General features: G+C 38.1%; 1 pseudogene; it reads right to left on the bottom strand.

Annotated features, from left to right (window-relative positions):
- Window positions 1-8,815: 8,815 nt before the first annotated feature.
- LOC114043639 lies at window positions 8,816-9,638 on the bottom strand (annotated as a pseudogene).
- Between the last annotated feature and the right edge of the window lie 6,310 nt (window positions 9,639-15,948).

Below are 15,948 nucleotides of genomic sequence, written 5' to 3'. Positions count from 1 at the left end.
TGTGTGATGAGGAGAGATACTCTCAAAACTGTGAGCTGATGTCAGCAAGTGCCAAACCAAGCCCTTACTGCACCTTTTTTGCATCATCATTTGTGACATCAGTTCTTGAAGGCACAGGCATATTATGGAAAGCATATTTGCACCCTCAGCCTGTGTTATTAGTAGATAGTGGTGGGTGGAGGAAAGAGAAAGCATGGATATAGAAAAGGACATGAAATTGGTTAGATTATTAAACTTTCTCATATATATCAATACCAACCAAATCCCTGAAGTCAAAACACAGTAGTTCCAATCCAAACCTAACTGGGAGTTGGGGCTTAACAAAGTTAGTTGAGTTTAGTCATCTACTTAGCTGTTGTCCAGTTTCAAAATTGTCTCAGGTGAAAGGGAATGGGGGTTGATGGTTGTGTAGGTGGATTGGAGACACATGTGACAGTTGCTGTGGCGATAGAAATGGCAATTGATTGCCATTTGGCAACTGATTAGATGTGTGGGAGTGAGGGAGACTGAGTAGTCAAGGATGATACTTAAGGTTGCAAACCTGGATAACTGGAAAGATGGTGTTCCCTTCACCAAAACCAGGGAAGTGTGGAAGAAGGTTGGATTTGAGGAGGAAGGTAACGAGTTCTGTTTTGGACATGTTGAGTTCGAATTGCCTAAGGGACAACTAGTTTTAACTGTTCAATTAGTTATGGGGGGTTGGAAATAGAGAGCTGGAACAGAAGAAAAAAAAAAGCAAATAGTATACTTCTTTCTTCATTCAAAAGCCATAGTTCTTTCTTTGGATGTGGATAGCATTTTCAGTCGGGAGACTTCTGGAGATCCTTGCATTGCTGAGAAGAGAAGAGCTAAGTCTATCAAAAGCTGATCGTCACATAATGTTGCTGTTACTGTATACAACATTCTCTTGGTTCTGTTCACTTCACTCAGCATCAGTCCATATCAGTCTTTCCAGGTTTTTCTGAAATCTGCCTGCTCATCATTTCTTATGGAACAATAGTATTCCATTACATTCATATACCACAACTTGTTCAATTGATGGGCATCCCCTTAATTTCCAATTCTTTCCCACCACAAAAAGAACTCCTATAAATATTTTTGTATATGTGGGTCCTTTTCTCATTTGTATTATCTCTCTGGGATACAGCCCTAGAAGTGTTATTGCTGGGTCAGAGGGTATGCACATTTTTATAGCCCTTTGGGCATAGTTGCAAATTGTTCTCCAAAATGGTTGGATCATTTCACAACTTCACCAGCAATTCATTAGTGTTCCAATTTTGCCACATCTCCAACATTGATCATTTTCCTGTTTTGTCATGTTGCCCAATCTGATAGATGTGATTGTGGTACCTCAGAGTTGTATTGGTTTGCATTTCTCTAATCAATAGCAATTTTAGAGCATTTTTCATATTACTATAGATAGCTTTAATTTCTTCATCTGAGAACTGCCTGTTAATATCCTTTGACCATTTATCAATTGGGGAATGACTTGTATTCTTATAAATTTGACTTACTTCTCTATACATTTTAGAAATGAGGCCCTTATCAGAGAGAGACACTGGTTGTAAAAAAAAAAAAAAATTCTTTCCCAGTTTTCTACTTCCCTCCTAATCTTGGTTGAATTGGTTTTGTTTGTGCAAAAACTTTTCAATTTAATATAATCAAAATTATCCATTTTGCATTTCATAATGTTCTCTATCTCCTGTTTGGTCACAAATGCTTCTGTTCTCCATAAATCTGACAGGTGAACTATTCTTTGCTCTCCCAGTTTGCTTATAGTATCAGCCTTTATATCTAAATCATGAACCCATTTTGACACAGTTTTTTTTTCCTATGGTAGGTTTGTAAAGAAATAGCCATGAAACTATATGTAGAGGCTGCTCCAGTGTCTGTTTTCCCCCTTAAATATAATATTAACAAGCATAGATAATTTTTAAAGGTTTTATTTTGTTTTATTTTTATCATGTTTTTATACCATAGACATTTTCTCTTATACCTCCCTGCCCAAGCCCCACACTGCATTGAAAATAATCATTTAATGAGAAGCAGCTGACAGTCACTAAATCTGTTGTCTTGATAGCATATGTGACATTCCATAGCCATGGTCCTCCATCTCTGTACCTAAAGAAATATGTTTCATTATAAATTTTATGGGGCCAACCTTGTGCATTAAAGTTAATCAATTTTGCTGCCTTTTAGTGTTGTTTTTGTTTACAATATTGAAATTGTATGATGTTCTCCTGATTCTGCTTATTCAACTCAGTATCACTTTGTACAGGTATTTCCAGGTTTCTCTGAATTGCTCATATTTGTTGTTTCTTAAAATGATAATATCTAGTATTTATATGACACCTATAGTATGCCAGGAGCTATGCTAAGCACTATACGAATATTATCTCATTTGATACTTAACACAACCTGCAGGGCAGGTGCTGTTATTATCCTCGTTTCACTGTTGAGGAAACTGAGGCAAAAAGGTTAAGCGACTTGCCCTTGTTCACACAGCTGGTAAATGTCCGAGGCTAGATTTGAATTCAGATCTTCCGGACTCCAGGCCCAGCATTCTATTCACTGCATCAGCTGTCCCTTTATTAATGAATCAAGGAGACTTGGAGGATTAAGAGAATTTCCCAGCAGATTAATTTTCGATTACATGAACATCTGGCCAAGTGAACCAAACAACTCAGGGCTATAATCTTTCTAAGATGAGGGTGCAATATTCTATTTAGCACATCTCAGTTACTTCTAGGCCAGAGAGCTTTTAGTGAATAAATCACGAGGGGCTGGTGATAACCATTTGAAATGTAATTTTCCAAAATAATTTAACTACCTAATTTGACTTGAAAAATTTTCATGGGCTCCACCTAAATTCACCAGCAGCACCTCTTCCTCCTAGTTAAAGGACAGGCAGGCTTGAATAGATTCATAATTGGTTGACTGCTTGATGTTTAGTAGGCCTGCCCTGATTTGTTTAAAGCTTTGGGCAGTTGGGACTATACTTATTTTCATATCACTATAGAGTTATTTCCAGTAACTGATGCTTGGGCCTCCTCTGTCCAAACTAGAAGAAGCGTTGGGTAAAGAATCTTTCTTAAAATGAAAGTGATCAGGGGAATTTCTGAAGATGACATTTGGGAATATGGAAGCATAGTGAATTCTTCCCTGCTCTGATATGGATCACTATTAACAACCCTACTGATCTGTCAAACTGAGTTCCCCAAGAAGATTGTTTTGAGGACAAATTAAAGAGTTCCCTGTCTTGCCAGGTTCAGGGCCTTCTAACATGAGTATTCCAGTATTGAACTGGATGAGTAACAAGGGTGGGAAGCTCTGGAGGAGAGTCAAAAGAACATGATGGGTTTCTCTGTTCAGAAAGCAAGTAGCTTTCCTTTTTGCCAGCTGTAATTCTCATGTGCTTTCCTGTGTAAAAGGCAGAACATATTGGAATAATCTGACCTAGATGTAAACTCGTATATGAATCACATTGGCTGCGTTTTCATCCAGGAAGAAAGGTTGCGATTGGCAGTGGAAAAGCCATTCTGGCCACTATATCTCTGTACAAGTCCAGGGACAATACAGGCCCAATATTACCACAAAACAACATCGCAGTTAACAGACATCCGGTTGGCTACCTCAAGTGGAGACAGAGATACACAGCATGGGCCTTTGTTCAAATTCTTCTCCTCTTCGTCTTATCAACAGCATTTTCAGCTTTTCAGGGCTTGAGATTAAGCCAGTTAGATTTTATTCACTTTTCCTTTTGTAGTAGGCATGAGGGAAGACAAGGACATGTTTTTGTTTTTGTTTTTTTTTGTTTTGTTTTGTTATGTTTTTTGTTTGAAGAAAGGAGCCAGAAGAGCCATCTTTCAAAACGTTGCAGTTAGGAAGTCATCTTTTTAAAAACACTGTGGAAGGCTCCTTGTTGTTTACAAATGTCATATTTCCTAAAACTTACAAACTGTCAGGCCACACTAAAGTTCTGTCTATGAGATATCTCATCTTGGCATGGAAGTAACATTTAGTTTTTTAAGGTTATTTTTTCCACCCTTTCTTTGACCTCCTTGAGAGTAAAGGCCTGCTAGTAGCATCAGGGAATCAAAAGGTATGCACTGTTTAGTGAATTTTTGGGCACAGCTTCCAATTGCTTTCCAGAATAACTGAACCAATTCATGGTTACAGTAGTACATTAGTGTGCCTCTTTTTGCTTAACTCCACCATTTTCAATTTTCCTTTTTTGTTATCTTTGGCAATATGATGAGTGTGAAGGGAAACCTCATGGTTGCTTCAATTCACATTTTATAATTATTAGTGATTTGGAACACTTTTTCACATGGCTGTTGATAGCTTGGATTTCTTCCTTTAAAAAGTGCCTGTTCATATCTTTTGACCATTTATTAAGGAATGACTCTTGGTCTTATAAATTTGAATCAATTCCTTATATATCTCAGAAATGAGACCTTTTTCAGATAAACTTGCTGCAAAGATTTTTTCCCCCAGTTAATTGTTTTCTTTCTAATTTTAGCTACGTTGGTTTGTTTGTGCAGCAACTTTTTAATTTTTATAATTAAAATTCTTCATTTTATCTTCTGTGATGCTCTCCATCCCTTATTTGGTCATGAGCTCTTTTTCTATCCACAAATCCAAAAGGTAATTTCTTTCTTGATCCTTCAATTTGTTTATGATATAATCTTTTACATCTAAGGAATCTATCCATTTGGATATATGTTGTTATATGTTGTGAGGTATTGGTCTATACCTACTTTCTGCTACATTACTTTCCAGTTTTCCCAGCAGTTTTTGTCAAATATTGAGTTTTTACACAAGTAGTGAGGGTCTTTGGGTTTATCCAACACTAGGCTACTAGGTTTGTCATAGGTATGTTATGTGCCTAATCTGTTCCACTGATCAACTTCTCTATTTTTTTTTAACCAGTGCCACATTATTTTGATGATTACTCCTTTGTAATATAGTTTGAGATGTGGTTCTGCTATGCCCCTTCCTTCCTATTTTTTTTTCAATATTTCCCTTGAGATTCTTGACCTTTTGTTCCCCCAAATTATTTTATTTTTTTTTTCTGGCTCTACAAAGTAATTCTTTGGTAGTTTGTGATGGCTCTGAATAAGGTAATTGAGTTAGGTAGTATTGTCACTTTGTTATTTTAGCTTAGCTTTTCCACAAGTTGTTATTGAGTTGTTTATGTCATGTCCGACTCTTCATGACCCTATTTGGAATTTTCTTGGCAAAGATGCTGGAGTGGTTTGTTATTTCCTTCTCCACTTCATTTTACAGATGAGGAAACTGAGGCAAACAAGATTAAGTGACTTGCCCAGAGTCACATAGCTGGTAAATGTCTGAGGCCAGATTTGAACTCCGGAAGATGAGTCTTCCTGACTCCAGGACTGGTGCTCTATCTACTGTGCCACTGCCTAGTTGCCCATCAATGCAATCTAATCTGATTCACAAAGTATTTATTAAGTATTTACTATGGGTGTGGTACTATACTGTGTGCTGGGAAGCGTCTGCCCTCAAGAAACTTACATTCTACTAGGGTGATAAAAGATATATAGATGGTTAAGTATCTACATGAAATCATGAAGACGGAGAGGGAGTACTAATAACTAGGTCAATCAAATGGCACGTCAGCTGAACCTTGAAGTAACCTAGGAATTCTAAAACTAAAGTATGAATTCCAAATATGGGGGAAAGCCTGTGCAAAAGCACAGAGATGGGAGAGACAACATTGAGTCAGGGAATTAGCAAATAGGCCAGTTTCTTGGACCACTGAATAGCTTAAGGAAAATAAAATTAAATAAGCCTGGAAAGTCAGGATGGAGAGAGGTTGTGAAGGCTTTTTAAACACTAAGTCATAGCATTTTATCTGGCCTCAGACACTTAATAGCTGTGTGGCTCTGGGCAAGTCACTTAATGTTATTTGCCTCAGTTTTCTCATCTGTAAAATGAGCTGGAAAAGGAAATGATAAGCTACTCCAGGATCTTTGGTCATAAAGAGTCAGACATGACTGAAATGGCTGGGGAGGATAGTATGTTTACTAATATCTTGACAGATATTTTCTACTTTTTATCTTATTGTCCACCTTTTATCTACGTCATTAAATGTTCTTGGAATGATGGAACTTAACAGGTTCTTGCCTAGCTTTCTGTGCATTTATTTTCCCGTCTACTCCTCTTACTGTTTCACGAGATGATATAGCTCATAATCTTCCACCAATAAGATTTCACAAATCAGATCATAGTTTAAGCTAGCAGTGACCCTTTCCACTTGGCAAGGAAATTAAGTGTTTGCTAGTTTAGGCAGTTTTTAGATTATTTTGTTTTTTTTATTACAGTAATCATTTTGCTTAGGTTAAACTTCATTGCCAAATTTTGATAGTCTGTGTTGATGTCTGTTCTTTTGGATATTTTTCAGCTTGAGCAGCTTGATAAAGAGGTCAGGTTACACCGGAGAGCCCATGCCTGCTAGAGGCCTGAACTGGTGAGCAGGATTAGCTCAGTCTTCAAATCCCAAAACAAAATGACTTGTAGGAGGAGTGAGTGACAGGTTTGATTCTCCCCAATCCCTCACCCACCCTGACCCTTCCTTTAAAAAAAGCAATTGGGGAAGAACTGTGATGAATTAATTGCAGTGGTGAAACTCTTTGGCCTTTTGGACATCAAAGCCACTTTTTGGATGTTGGAGGATAAACATTAACTGATGACAATTATTCTTTTAACTGAAATCCTCTGCCAGTGCATAACAGTTACAAACTGAAGCTGTGATTGGCTGATTTTAATGGGTTTACTGTCTTGAGTGCATTTTTATTTGTTTTTCTACCCAAGTCTTAAAATCCTTAAAAAGAGACATTTTTTAATACAAAAAAAAAGGTCAGGTTAGAATGCCTCAATTTCATTCAGTATTTTTTTCCTTTTTTTTATTCTTTCTTTTTGTTTAGTATTGATTTGATCTTTGCTCTAATTAGTTGGTTATCTTGTCCGAGTGTACGTAAACATCTGATTTGGAGACTCCCATGACTGGGTTCTTCTTTTGTTTGCTCATTTCCCAGCCTATTTATGGACTTTTAACTTAATGTTAAAGTCAGGCTCTGCTCCTTTGGTGGAGGGAGCATTGTCCCAAGCTTCAGGTTTTTTTCTGCATCTTTTTCAAAGCTAGTTCTGTGGATGTGTAAGTTTTCAGTTCTTCCAAGGTAGAATTATCTAAGAAGATTGTACTTACTACCTTCCTGGCCTGTGCTCTGGTCTACGAGAGACCACAAGTGTTCTTTTTGTCGTGAAACTCTGACCAGGATCCCTGCTCTTCTTGTGGCCACAAGATCTGGTATTCTTGTGTTCCTCTTCACCCTGGGACTGCAACTCAGATTTGCATTTGGGCTGTGCAACAAAGTCCCGTACCCAATGCCAGCAAAGAGACCCCTGTAATCTTTTTCTGACCAGTTGTCCAACCTCCTTAAGCATCTGTGGGCTGAGAACTCCAGAGGCTGCTGCTGCCACCGCTGATTCAGTGGCAGCCAAAGTCTGCTGCAGGTTTGCTGGGGGGAAGCCTGTGCTCAACCGGGCTCCACTCACCCTGGTGAGATAGACCTTTTCTGCCAAACTTCTAAGTTGTCTTAGGCTGCAAAATTGTTTCATCCTGTCCTTTTATGGGTTCTGCCACTCCAGAACTTGTTTTGAGGCATTATTTAAAATTATTTGAAAGGGAATTTGGGGGAGCTCAGGTGAGTCTCTGCTTTTCCTCTGCCATTTTGGCCCTCCTTACACTCTTCTTGAGGAAAATATTCATGATTCATATAGGTGTGATCTTTCTGTGCAGTCTCTCTCTCTCTTTTTTTTTTTTAAACCCTGGGTCACAATTTCCAACATTGCTGTTGTCCATTCCTATCATCATCTTTGCATTGATGTCACTGAGTATTAATTTGGAGGGACTTGTCAAATTTTGTAGAATTTCTTTACCTATTTATCTTCCATAATAGTTAGGTGCATAAATTGCCCTTAGCTTAATGGTGGTCTTCTGGAAAATTCTCATTATGAATCCTGACATGCAAAATGACCAAGTGCTCCTTGCAATTATATTTCTTTTTGCCTTTGGCTGCATGGTAAAATAAATTACAGCTTTCTTTTAAGTTGTCTCTCCAAGGAGGACCCATGAGCCATACTTCCACTCAGTTGCAGCTTCCTTTTGTCTTCTAGTTTTACTTATATTGATTATGTCGAGAATAATATGATTCACTTCCTCCAGAAGTACTTCTCCTTCTGGTTGCTGCAAAGTTACCTCACACATAAAATGCCAATACCTCTTAATGCTTATAAATCTCCTAAAAAATAGTGTGATTCTTAGTTTCCATTGCCCTATTCCCCCCCCCCCCCCCCACTGCTGAAGAAACAGAAGGAACCACACAGGACTGAGGGTCATTTTAAACTTTTCTTCATCCATAGGTTAACATGGACAAAGAATTCATCACCAGTGACTACCTTTTTTGGTGTGGAACCTCTCTGTACTTCATTAGGTTGGTTCCTGGGAAAAACATCTATTAGCAGGACTGAACTCAAAGCCTTTCTAGCACAACTTGCCAAAATTTGCATGCTGCTCACATTGCCTTTGTGTTTACAAGCATATGCAAAGCAACCTACATGAGGGATCAGAGCAGGATGTTGTAGACATTTCTAACAAATTCCTAAAAATAGTTTATAAAACAGATAGAAATTGTAAAGTTCTCATTTGGCCATAAAAGCTGGGCCCTACTGGGGGCAGTGAGAAGGGTAAACATACCACCTCCTGTCTTATTGCTCTACATTTCCAGGCTCAGTAGGGGCAAAAACACTGCCAGGTTTGCCCCAAATCAGACCCTGAGACACAGCCGATTCCTGTCTGGAAACACACCACCGTGGTGTATTTGGCTGTCAACCTCTTGTCTCTTTTCTTTGGGATGGATGCCCTTGCTTTGAGGCAGAGAATTCCAAGGCTTATTCCTTTTGCCAACAACAAAAATGTTGGAAACATGGTGGCAAAACTGTTGCCATTAGCGTCTTTCATGTGGACAACATCAAAGGAGGTTGGATGTTTCTCCCTATTGGCGATCCTACTAATTTGACCCAAGTTGGCTCCACCAATTACCATACACTGGTTACCAGTATCAAACTTGATGAAATCCGTGATTTTGCCAGTCTCCAGATCAAACTGAATGGTGCCGTTCACTTTGATGAGCAGGTTTGGAGGCAGATAGTGCATCATGAATCATGGCCTAGGTGTCCACAAAGGTCTTTTTCACTTTGCATAGTTTGTATTTTAACTCCTCAGTTGTCATACAGTGAACAGCAAAATGGGCCTTGGTGTCATATACTGGATAGAAGTACTTGCTGGTCTTCTTAATGCTGATAACAGCCATGAAACTCACAGAGTAGGTTGTGCCCTGTGTAGACCTTACCATCAATCTTGATAAACTGCTGCATGCAGACCTTCTGAATCTTATCATCCATTAGGATGTACTTGAATCAATTGTGGAGAAAGATGATGAGTGGGAGGCACCACCTCGGCTTGTGGGAGCATATACATAGGTCAGCTTGTCTAGCATCCAGTGCTTGGGGATGGCCACATGCTTTGGGTGCTTCTGGGGGCCATGAGTCATGGCTGCAGGGAGCTAGGGAAAGGGCCCACTGCTTCTGAACTGAGGAAATAGACAAAATGAATATGAAAGAGATAGAAGTTGAATTGGGATGGAGCTGTTCGAAGATACCAACAAATCTTAACTAGCCTACCAAATACTTTTCACTTGATAGAATTGAAGCTTATTAGTACAGGTCTTTCCTTGAATAAATAGCTACTGTAAATATCCATTCATTCAACAAGCATATAGTAAGTGCCTTTTATATGTAGTGCTGACCTACATAAGTAGAGGTGGTTCCTCACCAGAAGATCCCCATTTCCTATCTCTATTTCAGGGAGTAGGGATATAAAGGTGAAGACAAAATCTCTGTCTTCAAAGACCTTACACTTGTGGCATAGATACAGACAGTGTTAGTAATTCAATAATACTATTTGCCAGGCACTGGGGATACAAGGACAGGGAAGAAGACAGTACCTCAAGAAACTTCTGGTCTAATGGGGGAGACACCATGCAAACAACTTTGTAGAAACACGGTCTTTACAGGATAAATTGGAGATAATCGAGGGAAAGCATTGGCATTACAGAAGATTGGGCAAAAGCTTCTTGTAGCTAGGACTTGAAGGAAGCCAAGAGGCAGGGATGATGTACTTTATAAGTATTCCATGTGATATTTGATATACTGCAAGAGTACAAACTTCTCACTTGGTTTTGTAAGCTTCCTTGCTTAAGCATACAGAAAAGCAAGGTATCATTTTATTAATTATCCAGTGAAAGAATGTAATATGTAATTTATCTATCAGGAGCAATTCTTCTCAAGACATTGGACAAGTGGTCATGAGGTAGGCTGGGGCATATCTTCATCTCTTTACTGGGCTTCTGAAGTCCTTGAGGGTTACAAGGATGCCCTACTGGGGGTAAGGAGAAGGATCAACATACCACTTCCTGTCTCATTGCTCTACATTTCCAGACTTGGTGAGGGCAAAAACACTGCCAAGCTTGCCCCAAATCAGACTCTGAGACACAGCAGATTTCCGTTTGGGAACACACCACTTCTTGCGTCTGCCTGTTACAATACAGGTTTCCAGATCCTTCCTAGGACATAGATACTTGGCAGATAAAGAAGTTGAAATCTGATCTTGAAACTACAGGGTTAACCTTGAACCTTAAATACCTGCCTTCATGAACCTCATTGTTATTCTACTCATATTCATTTTTCAGTGGTTAGTATACTCCTAACCCCTTTCGTTCTCCCAATTTCTATGACAGTGGATGCCATATTGCCAGAGAACAAATCCCTCTTCTGAGCACCAGCTGCCCACTCCCTCATTCCTAGAGAGAGTCCATCCTCACTGTTCATAGACCTTCATCTTCCTATTCTGACCTGGACTAGAAACATTCACTTCAATTTTTCCTTGGATTTCTTAACCAGGACTTTTGTTTGACATTGTAGAAAATATTATATTGTTCAGAAAATTTATCAATTATTATACTGTTTAAATCTAACTAGAAATTGTTTGAACCCAGAATGTCACCCTGACTAGTAACTCTCCAAGAATGCCAGAGATAGCTATGAGGAATTTTGGGTTGCCCCAAGATTTGGGTTCCCTTGTGTTTTGGCTTTGCCCAAATTTTATTAAATTTTATTATTTCTTTAAAAAACTGCCTGCTAACATCCTTTGATCATTTTTCTATTGGGGAATGGTTCTTGTTCTGATATTTATATAATTTCCCTATGTTTCTTGGATATTTAAACATTTTAGCTACAAAGATTTTTTCCCCCCAGCAAACTGCATTAGTCTTGTTTATGTAACTAACCAAGGATATAGTTCTTTTGGGCTAAGTGGCTTAAATTCATCAAGAGTAGCTAATGTACTCCCTTAGTATCTCCTTACTTATCTTGAGTAAATAACTCCTTATTGACCATTTTTGTTTTTTTTCTAGTCCAAAAGTCATTTTTCTTGGCAGAGAAATCGGAAGCAAAACAAGAGTGGGAATAATAATAACAATAAAAATAGCTTACATTTATATAGCACTGTGCTAGGCACTTTACAATTATTATCTCATTTGATCCTTATAACAACTCTCGGAGGTAGATGCTATTATTATCCCCCTTTTATAGATGAAGAAACTGAGGTAAACAGTTGCAGTGACTTGCCCAGGGTTACACAGCCAGTAAGTGTCCTAGGCTGAATTTGAACTTGAATCTTCCTAACTTCCTAACTTCTGGTTTTTGTTTTTTTTTTTATCCACTGTGCCAAGTAGCTACCTTCTTGTTGCCTTCAGTTATTGTTGCATGTATCTCGAGCAATAATTCTATTACTTCTTTTTTCCTCATCCCCAATATAACTAAAAAAAAAAAACAACTTTTTTTTTTTAATTAGGCAGTTGGGATTAAGTGACTTACTCATGGTCACACAGCTAGTAAGTGCCAAGTGTTTGGTCTGAGGGTGGATTTGAACTCGGGTCCTCCTGACTTCAGGGCCGGTGCTCTATTCACTGCACCATCTAGCTGCCCCTAAAAATCTTTGCTTCTTTAAGGTCTTGCTATTAAACTACTTTTGAATCCATCCAACTGTACTTTAATCTCATCTAAATCTCTTCAATTTGTCCACAAGAGTAGCATGAGAAACTTTGTCAAAGGACTTGCTAAAATCGAGGTCATATATGTTGCCAAAAGAAAACCCATCATTTACAATTTAGATCAGAAGTCAAAGGTAATAGTTTGGTCCAGAGGCCAAGGGAGAGAGAAAATTCAATTAGCATATAGAAAAAGGTGTCAGTATACAGTGAGTGAGGTTCTGAATTCGAGCCATTTCCTAAAGGTATTTATGGTGGTTGTTTAGTCATTTTCAGTTGCGTCTGACTCTTAGTAACCCTGTTTGGGGTTTTCTTGGCAAAGATACTGGAGTGGTTTGCTATTTCCTTCTCTAGCTCATCTTATGGATAAGGAAACTGAGGCAAACGGGATTAAACGACTTGCCCAGGGTCACACAGCTAGTAAATGTCTGAGGTTGGATTTGAACTTGGGTTTTCCTGACTCCAGACCCGGCACTTTATTCACTGTGCCACCTAGCTACCCCTGTGTACTTATAGTCCATAGAAAACACATAAGCATGTTGGGTTTGCAAATCGTTGCTGGCTTGAGGAGAAGTCAATGAACCGTTAACAACTGGTGACTAGAATAATCATACAATTTCTCCCATGAAGGAGAGGGAGAAGGAGCATGAAGAATCGCTAGTCTAGATTTCAGCAGTTTGAACAGTTCTAGCCATCCCAGAACTTGCTCCTTCATTCTGGTGCATAACCGTACTGTTGCTCTCCTGGCATCTAGACTATGGTCTGGCATTGCTTGTGCCCCCCTCGCATGGTTTTCTGGGAGCGTTGCTAGCCCCTGGAGTGGCTGCAGCTCTGTGTATTCCAACATGCTTCATGACCGTCGGTAAGGGGTCCTTACTTTACTCTCTCTGAGCCTCCTCATCCTCGTAAGTAAAGTGTGGCGTTGGACTAAATCACTCTTCAGGGCCCACTGAGTTCAAAATCCTTTGTTTGATATTTGGACTACCTACCTTCCAGGAGTATTGTAAGGAAAATATTCTGTAAACTTTAAGGTACTATAAAAATGTGAGTTGTACTCATTTTTACTAGTTGGACATCTACAGGAATTGGGATGATTCAGAAGGTTGTATTTAGAGATAGATCATTTTAGTAGGAAACTTCTATCCCAATAATAATTTTACTGTTCTGGATTACTGTTTATATTATGATCTAAAATTAAATAACCTGACTACATAAAATAGCATTTGATACTTTTATTTGGATTATAAATATAGAGATCTGTTAGTATCCAGAAGAATGGTCAGATAGACTTCTATAGGTCAAGAATAGAGCTGAATCTTAATAAGATATGTCATGGAAGATGCTCAGATGCTGCCTTATAATTTGAGCCACTAGGCTAACATAATTAGAATTCCCTCAAAGATCATATAGCAAAATTTCAAATTAAACCAGTATCCCAAGACTGATCTTTGGTCTTCTTATCAACAAAGTTTTTTTTTTTTAAACAAACAAACAAAAAGTAATCTAATAAAAGTCCTGACTTGAGCAATACCAAAAATCAGTACTATTCTTCTCCCAGTCATATGACAGTTTAAAACAACTGGGTTCATATCGCTAAGAACTATACATCTTTACTAGTATGTGTAAAAATATGTGGGAAGCAACACCAGTTTCATTCTAACCTTTGTGATATTTTTCAAAGAAGTAGAGGCAGGGAATCCCCAATATTAAACAAGGAGAAATCTAAACATGGATGACTAACAATGTTTAGAATATTAAGTGTGGAATTCTTCTCCCCAGTTATCTTGTTCAACTGCTCATGGGATTTATTTCTTTTGGCTCTGATGGAGAAATATGCTCCCAGAGGACTTTTCATTAAGTAAGAATTTGTGAGAGTGGATGAAAATTATGTTTTACTGCATGAGGTCCCAGCTATGATTATTCCTCTGACCATTTGAGTAACTAACTTGGCAGAACTTTAGACATTTTCTTGGGCTAAACAAAAGACTAACTCTCAAATTTTAATTTGGTTTCACTGCCCAGTCCCATTAGTCAGCATGGCCTAACACCCATGTTAATGAATCGCCTTCTCATAGAATAAAAAAAAAAAATCTCAGTCTAAAGTTGCAATGAAAAGTAATGTGCATGTGACCCAAGTGCTAATGTTAATTTTCGTGGCCATCTTAGCTGGCTGGAAGGAAGGAAGTTGGGGTACTTGCCAAAAGCAAATTTACTCCTAAAAAAGGCTTCCCATGAAATGACATAGGTGATAGTTAAGAGTTATTAGATTCCAGTCAAGTTCAAATACTTGAATATTCATTGAACTTAAGGTATAAATTTTGAAATCAATTGAAAGATGCAACTTTTTACGTTTTTTACCGGTATCCTTTACAATCCACTAAACAATAACAACAAAATTTAAAAAGAAGAATATTTAATATGTAACAACATTAAACCATAAAGTGAAATTAATTTAAGCTAATTTTACATATACAACATATACAACATATACAACATATCACATCTTTAGAGAAAAATGACAGATTACTTCCCACTGAATTTTACCATAGACTTTCAGACCTGACCTCCCCTGTTCCAGGTTCAGAGGGTAACCCATGTCAACAGACTTGGGTTTCAAGCTGCTGCTAATTATTCAGAGCATTTTAAGAGAGGCAGGAAGTTCCCTGAGAAAAAACCGCAAGCTTTATTTTCATTTAATACTAACCATTCTGTGGTTTTGGAGATGGCCTTTAAAGATTTGTTTTTGATTTTTTCTTCCAAAGAGGATGCGGAAAAGAGCATGAATCGGGTTACAGACACAACACACAGAAAGAGAAGAAGAAAGATTGGGTTACATTAAACAGGTTGTTCAGTAGAGATGGGGCCTGAACAAATAAATGAAAATATTTCTTTCCTTCTAATGGGAGGTGGATGTTGTAATTTTCATTGCAAAAATGAAATCACAAAAAGGAAGTTTCATTTGTTTTGATAATTTGGGTGATGTGCATTTGCCATGTGTATATAATTATATACAGACTAGAAATTTGCTAGTACTATGACAGTGTTGCAAGAATGTTCAGGGTCCTTGCTAGCCACTGAATGAATAAATCAGCATAGGTTACAGACTGGCAGGTATACTACAGTTTTGTTTACCCATTCATGAGTGTGACCTACTCCAACAGTAAATGATGGACATCACATTCCACATATTATATATACATGTGTGCATGTACATGCTCATGCATATGTGTGCACATATACACACACACATACGCATACGCCCTACTTAGAATGGTTGGAAAATTGCTAATTCTTAAAACCACCTCCTAAGTTAACTAACTCTTAAATTTTAATTCAGTTCCACAACCCAGTCCCATTAGTTAGCATGGCCCATGATAATGAACTGCCTTCTTATAGATTTAAAAAAAAAAAAGGAACAAAAAAAATCTTATAGTCTACAGGCAAAATGAAAAGTAAATTGAATTCTCAAAAAATTTGAACTAAAATTGAATTAGTCTATATTTTGGAGAGGATAAATCAGGAAATTCCAAACAAGCTCCTATTAGTGGTTGAATAATATAAATAGCAATATTATTATTGCCCATCTGCTAAGATGGTTTTACCAAGGTATGGTTGCTGTGTGTGTGCAACAGATTCTTGGAACCACAGGTGAGAGTTGAGTGAGGGTGGACACCAAAGGTAAATGAACAGCCCTGAGAAGGAGTCAGCAAGACCTCACACCAGACATGCTAGTCCTCCCTGAACACCCCATGTA

Source organism: Vombatus ursinus, unplaced genomic scaffold, assembly GCF_900497805.2.
Source record: "Vombatus ursinus unplaced genomic scaffold, bare-nosed wombat genome assembly UNPS02014770.1, whole genome shotgun sequence".
NCBI lineage: Eukaryota > Metazoa > Chordata > Mammalia > Diprotodontia > Vombatidae > Vombatus > Vombatus ursinus.
Note: the sequence above shows the minus strand (reverse complement) of the source record. Positions and strands in the feature narration are given on the sequence as shown.